The sequence below is a fragment of the Globicephala melas genome, chromosome 10 (assembly GCF_963455315.2).
Source record: "Globicephala melas chromosome 10, mGloMel1.2, whole genome shotgun sequence".
Taxonomy (NCBI): domain Eukaryota; kingdom Metazoa; phylum Chordata; class Mammalia; order Artiodactyla; family Delphinidae; genus Globicephala; species Globicephala melas.
In genome coordinates this window covers 1,819,383-1,826,967 of record NC_083323.1, presented here as the reverse complement: position 1 = coordinate 1,826,967, position 7,585 = coordinate 1,819,383, and positions in this window count along the sequence as shown.

The following is a 7,585-nucleotide window of genomic DNA, read 5'->3' as shown; positions in this document are numbered from 1 at the left end:
CAAGATCGACAGAGCATCCCCCCTCTCAGCTGAGAATTAGCCAGTTCATGTGGGTGGAAACTGCCTCAGGCCAGAGAAAGAACCACAAGAGGATCAGAGGTAATGGTTCCCACTGTTCACACAGGGCCCAATATTAGTGCTTGTTCCTATTACTTTGTCCCAGACAGAACGTCAAGGTTCATGGGGCAATGGGTTGCGTGCTCAAAATCTGGGACTTGCCTTAACAGTGGAAAATCATTACTTCTTGACTATGTACTGCTCTTGCCCCCCCACCCCAAATAATCTCCAAAAGCGAGACCCAAAAGGATCAAACTGCTTCCAAGTAAATTCACTGCAACCTAGAACAAAACTCGAGAATATTCACAGAAACACAAAACTATCCAGCACCCGACAAGGAAAACTCATAATGTCTGTTGTCCGGTTAAAAATCTCCAGGACTTCTATGTAGAGGACATTTCAACAGAGGACATCAGGAGGCGGTATATCAATCAATTGAAACCATGCCAGAACTGACACAGGTGTGAGAACTAGCAGACAAAGCATTTTAAAAGTTTTTGAAACAGTAAGGCATATGGTCACAAAGCTAAGCGGAGACATGGAAGATATTTTGAAAAGACCCAAAAGGAAATTCCAGAGATAAAACTATAATGTCTGAGATGAAAATTACACCAGTGGGATTAATGGTAGATTACAAATTAAGAAAAAAAGATTAATGAATTTGAAGACATAGCAGTAGAAACTATTCAAAAGGAAACAGAGGGAAAACAGTTTTAAAATTAGAGCATTATCAAGCTGTGGGCTAACTTTAGGTGGTGTGTAATGGTGATCCTCAAGGAATATGAATAGAAGAGATATTTAAAGAAATCACAGCTAAACCATTGGCAAATTTGAGGAAAACTGTGAATGTGTAAATCCAGGAGGCTCAGAGAACTCCAAGCACAAGGAAACTACACCAAGACACATAATAATCAGTTTGCTAAAACCACTGTTAAAGGGAACATCCCAAAAGCCGCCAGAAACAAATATACGTTACATACAGAGGAACACATGTAAGAAAGACAACAGACTTCTTGTTGGAAACAATGTAGGAGGGAAGATAGTGACAAAACATCTTTAAAGTGCTAAAAGAAAACACATAAATAAGCAAATATCAGTAAACATAGAGCTCTATACTTAAAAAAATATTATTCAAGAATGGAGGTGAAATAAATGTTTTTTAAGACATTCAAGAGATGAAAGAATCTATTACAGATCTGCTCTGTAAGATACGGTAAAAGGAGTACTTCGAGCAGAATGAAATAATACTAAATGGAAGAATTGATCTACTCAAATAAGGACGTCAGAAATAGCAGGTATGTGTGTTACTCATACCGTAAATGAAGTGGTGTAATAATATACCTTCAGTGTGGTATAATAAAGCTACACTGTGAGAAGCAGACACTAAAATAATAAAACAGAGTTGAAGCTGAAAAAAACATAAAACTGAATCATAAAAATATTCAATTACTCCATAGGAAGGCAGAAAAAGAGAGAAATGGGAAGAAAAGAACAGCTGAGAAAATAGAAAACATCTGCCAGTGTGGTAGTTTAAAATCTAACTAATAAATGTTCACATTAAATGTAAATTATCTAAATGCCCACTGAAAAGCAGATATTGTCAGATTGGATAGAAAAGGGAGGTCCAACGGTGTACTGTTTTGAAGTAATTCACCCCCAAAATAAAGACACAAATAAGTAAAAAGTAATAAGATATGCTATATTAATAGGGTGGATATGTTAATTTCAGGCAGAATAGATTTCATAGCAAACTATTGTTGGAAACAAGTATGGCCATTTTGTAATGATAGAAGGATCAATTTATCAAGAGGACACAACAATCCTAAGTGGTCATGTACTTAATTACAGAATTTCACAATATGATACTTGAGGTAAAAACTGATAGAACTGCAAGGATAAATAGAAATCCACAATTATAGGCAAAGACTGCGATGACTCTCAGTAACTGATAGAACAAGTAGACAGATCAGTAAAGATACAGATGATATGAATAACGCTGAAAACTTACTCAGTGTGACAGAAGTTTGTTCAACATCCCGCCCAACAAGAGCAGTGTTCCATTCTTATCAAGGACAAATGAAATATTTACCATGATAGACCATATTCTAGGCATAAAACATGTCTCAGATTATTTTAAAGGACTCAAGTCAGGCAAACTATGTTCTTTGTCAACAAAACTAAATTAGAAATCAATAAAAGAAAATCTCTAGAAAATCTTCTGAATGTTTAGAGACTAAATGAGCCCCTTCCAAATAACTTATGGTTCAAAGAAGAAATTAAAAGGGAAATGAGAGAGTATTTTGGACTGAATGGAAATGAAAACACAACTAAAATAGTAATTGAAGGAAGTGATGATGTGATTGTCTCAGTAAACACAGAAACAATATTTAGAAAATTTAATATCCATTTCTGACAAAACCCTCCAAAATCTGGGCATGGAAGGGAACTTCCTCAACCTGAAAGAGCACCTGTGCAAAGACTTCAGCTAACAACAGGCATAATGGAAAAGACTGAAAGGTTGACTTCTAAGATCAGAAATAAGACAATGATGTTCATTCCAACTACTTACATTCAACATTGTGTTGGCATTTCTGGCCAATGCAATAAAGTAAGAAAAAGAAATAAAAGCCATCCAGATTAGAAAGGAAGAAGTAAAACTGTCTTTATTCGCAGAAGTTAGGATTCTGAAGGAACTTGATGGAATCAACAAAAAGATAATAGATCTGATATCCGAGTTTATCAACTTTGCAGGATATAAGATCAATATAAAAAGTCGAATGAAACTCTGTAAAGTAGGAACAATCAAAAATTGAAATAAAAGTTATTTTAAAAATTAATAAAATATCATTTTGTACCAAAAATATGATAAATATGGCAAAAGGTGGGAAGACCTGTATACTGAAAACTACAAAATATTGCTGAGAGAAATTAAATAAGATCTGAATGGAAAGATACACAATGTCCATGGCTCAGTAGACTCAAAACTGTTAAGTTGACAATTACACCCTAAACTGATTCTAAAATTCATATGGAAATGCAAATAATCTAGGAAAGTTAAAAGAAAAAAATGGAGAGCTAACACTATTTCATTTCAAGACCTTCTGTAAAGCTACAGTAATCAAATCAGTGCATAAAGACAGATAAATAGATGAGTGGTGCAGAGTGGAGAGTTTAGAAATAGAGCCACGCAAATGCTGTCAGCCAGTTTTTCACAAAGCTGCAGAGAAAATTCAGTGGAGAAAGGACAGTCTTTCAAACAAATGGTGCCAGAACAATTGAAGTATTCGTATTCAAAAACATAAGCTTGTATGTGTAACTCACACCATGTACAAAATTACCTCAAAATGAATCATAGATCTAAATGAAAAACCTAAAACTATAAAAGTTCTAGAAGAAAACATGTCTGAAACATCTTTGGTCTGGGGCTAAGCAAAAATTTCTTAAATAGGACACCCAAATATGTACTTTATAGAGCAAACTGATGTATAGGACTTCATCAAAATTAAACACTTGTGCTCTTCAAGTGACACTGTTCAGAGAATGAAACGGCAAATCACAGACTGGGAGTAAATATTTGCAAATTACATGTCTGATAAAAGATTGTGTCTGGAATATATAAAGAACTATCAAAAATCAAGAAAGCCAACAACTCAGTAAAAAATTGTGGGTACTTTCCACAGAAATGTTTATTTGCCCATATGCAAGTAAGCCCATTCTTAACATTATTAGTCATTAGGGAAATGCAAAATAAAACCACATGAGATACTGCTTTATACCCAATAGGATGATGCCAATAAAAAAGACACCAGGATGTGAGAATATGCAGCACATAGAACTCTTATACACTGCTGGTGCAGATGTAAGGTGGGACAATCATGTTGGAAAAGAGTTCGCCATTTCATACACAGTTAAGTTTGTAGCTGTGATATGATCCAGCCATTCTACTCCTTAATATTGACCCACAGGAAATGAAAACATGTGCTTATACAAAAACTACACCTGAATGTTCACAGCAGCTTGATGTGTGACAGCCCAAACTGTAGGCAACCCAAATGTCCGTCAACAGGTGAATTCAGGAAAAACAGTTGTATCCATGCAATGGAACATTACGCAGCAGTAAAAAGGAATGAACTGTTTATTGATCTCTTCAGTAACGTGGATGAATCTCAAAAGAATTTTACTGAGTGAAACAAGCCAGAAAAAAAGGAGGATATACTGTATATAAGTCCATTTTTATAGGTATCTAGGAAATGCCAACTAACGTATCATGACAGAAACCATGGTTGGATTGGGCAGGGAGATGTGGATGGAGGAATTGCAAAGGGCCAGTGGAAATAGTTTCAGGAGATGGATGTGAATACGTTCTTTCTCTTGATTGTGGTGATGTTTTCACAGGCACACACACGCCAAAATTTATTAAAAATGTCCATTCCAAATGTATGCTGTTTATTATATGACAATTACTTATCTTGTGATGGTTAATTTCATGTCCACTTGGCTGGACTATGGTCCCCAGTTGTTTGGTCAAACACCTGTCTAAATATTGCTGTGAAGTTATTTTTAAGGTATGATTAACATTTAAAACAGCAGACTTTGAGAAAATAGATGACCTTCCATTACGTGGGCGGGCCTCATCCAATCAATTGAAGGCCTTAAGAGAAAACACTATGATGTCTCCCAAGAAGAGGGAATTCTGCCTCTGGATGGACTTTGGACTCCAGCTGTGACCTCACCTCTTCCCTGGGTCTCCAGCCTGCCTTGTCCTGCAAATTCTGAACTTGCCAGCCTCCACACTTTCATGACCCATTCCTTAAATCAATCCTTCTCTCTCTCTCTCTCTCTCTCTGCCTCTCTCTCTCATTGGTTGTGTTTCCCTGGAGAACCCCGACTAATACACCTCTGTAAAGCTGTTATAAATATCAAAAGATACAAAAGATGAAAACCCATATTCCCATTGACAGCATATTTAAAATTACAAATGGAAAAATTGTCCCATGATCCATTCAACAGCTGAAAAAAAAGATTTATAATATAGGTGAAAGACTGGTAATACCTGTTGTTGTCTTATTTATACCTTTCTGTATTGTTTACGTTTCAAAAAATTGAAAGAAATTAATTGCAAAGTTAAAAGAGTTCTTACTCATCAATCATAAAAAGACAAAACACCAGGAGAAAACTTGGCAAAGGACATAAACAGTTGATGCACAAAAGATGTTAAAATGACATATACATGTTAATCTTCATTAGAGCAAATAAAAGCAAATGGAAAAAATAATAAGAACTTTTTATCAACTAAGTAATTGTCCAAGTTACTTGAGTCAGTAATAATAACCAGGCTGCTATGGGTTGACTGAAATGGTTACTGTCAGGTACTGTCTGGAGAAATGTAAATTAATATAACATTATTTGGAAATTCATTTAGTAGTATATAGCAAGACCTTAAACCAGTGTCTTTATTTTGACCTAACAATTCTAGTTCTATGATATTTTTCTACAAATAACCATAACTACAGGAAATGATTTAAGTACAAGTGTGTTCATTGCTGAAATCCTTAAATAGTCTAAATGCTTTCTAAATGCTTAGAAATAGTCTAAATGTCCCCAAAAAATGATCGATTAAAAAAAACGTGGTATTTATGCATTACAGAATTTCAGACTGCATGCAAACAACGTTCTGGAAGAGTATGTGGTGTCGTGAAATAACGTCCACTACATATAAAGAGCCTGGTTACAAGAGTTATGGACCCAGCAATTTCACGCCTAGGCATGTCTCTGAGAGTAATGAAAACATATGTCTACACAAAAACTTGTTCATAATGTGACTAACAGCATTATTCATAATAGCCAAATGGCAGAAGGAACCCAATATCTATGAATTAATGAATGAATAAACAAGAGGGGTCAAGCCGTACAATGGAATATTATTCAGCCATTAAAAGGAGAGTAGTATTGATGCCAGCCTACAACATGGATGAACCTTGAAAACATTATGCTAAAAGAGAGAAGCCAGTCACAAAAGACCACATATTCCATGATTTCATTTATAGGAAACGCCCAGATTAGGCAAATCTATAAAGAAATCTATAAATCAGAAAGTAGACTAGTGGCTGTCTAGGGCTTGCCAGGGCGGTATGGAGGGCTCTGGGGTAACAGAGGGTCTGGGGTTTTTTTGGGGGGGGGGTGATAAAAATGTTCTAAAATTGATTGTGATGATTGCACAGGTGTTTACAATTATTGTATTATACACTATTTAAATGGGTGAATCATACCCATACCCAAATATAATGTAAATTATATTTCAATTAAGCTGATACAAAAATAAGACAAAATAAAGATGTACAGAGTGAACGTGCCAAAAGAAGTGTAAAGTTACTAACAAAATGCCAAGTGTGCTTAACTGAGTGGTGGAAGGAAGGAACATTTGATTTTCTTTTTGCTTATCCGTCCGTTTTACAAATTTTTCTGTAAGTGAACTTAACTGAGTAATGAGAGGCAGGGGAGCAACAGGGCTGAAAAGCACCCTGTCTGGAGTCAGACTCCCTGGGTCCGGCCTCTGCTAGCCCTTACCAGCTAAAAATACTGCAGCGATCCCCTTACCTCCTTCCCGCCCCAGCTGTCCTACTTGTAAATTCAGAAACGGAGTGCTTCAGGGCATGGTTCTGAAGGCTGAGTCAACCGTCTCTACCTGCCCAGAACATGGAACAGAGCCTGGCACACAGTAGAGAAAAAGCACCACTTATCATTATTAAGACTGAATCGATAAAATGGGTGATTGTTCATAAAAATGACACATAGATTTCCTCTACCAAGTCCCTGGAAGGCACTGTTCCAGGGGCTGAGAGTTCCACCAGGTTGCTCTCCATCTCCTTGGAGATCACAGCCTGCACCTGCCTAAACTTCCCACTCCTGCTTCTGTATCTTCTGCCCTTTGATACTTCCTTCTGGGCTGCAGCTTCCCCATCAGCCTGAAAGCTCACAGAGGAAGTGGCTGACCTCACTTATTTGCCGTCTGCAAGGAGACACCGCTACCCTCTTCCCAGTTTTCTAGCCAGAATCTTGGAGTCACTCAGGACACCTCCATCCTGGTCCCCCCCTTCCCATTTCCCATGGCCGGTCAATCCCATCTCCTGAACAGCTCCTGAGTGCACCTGTGTCCCCTCATCCCCTCTCTCCCAGAGTAGCAGCCAGCCTGCCTCTCACATGGACTTGTACACCTGCTGCCGACTGACTGCTGGCCTGCCTCCCCTCCTCCACCCTCCCCCTGCACTCACTTTGGAAGTGATGTCTTTCCAAACGCACACGGGAGACGAGGGTGCCAGCCCTCAAAGGGAAACCGGCAGTGTTTCCAGAGGAGGGGCAGCCAGGCCACCACAGTCCAGCCCTTTAGCTGCCTGCTACCTAGACCCATGTGTATTCTTCATAAAAGGGGACCTGCTTTTTCATAACAAAGTCCCTCCCCGTTGTCCCAGTGGAGACATCCCATCTCACCCAGTTAAAACATCCTGCTCAGTTCAGGAGCTCTGGGAGC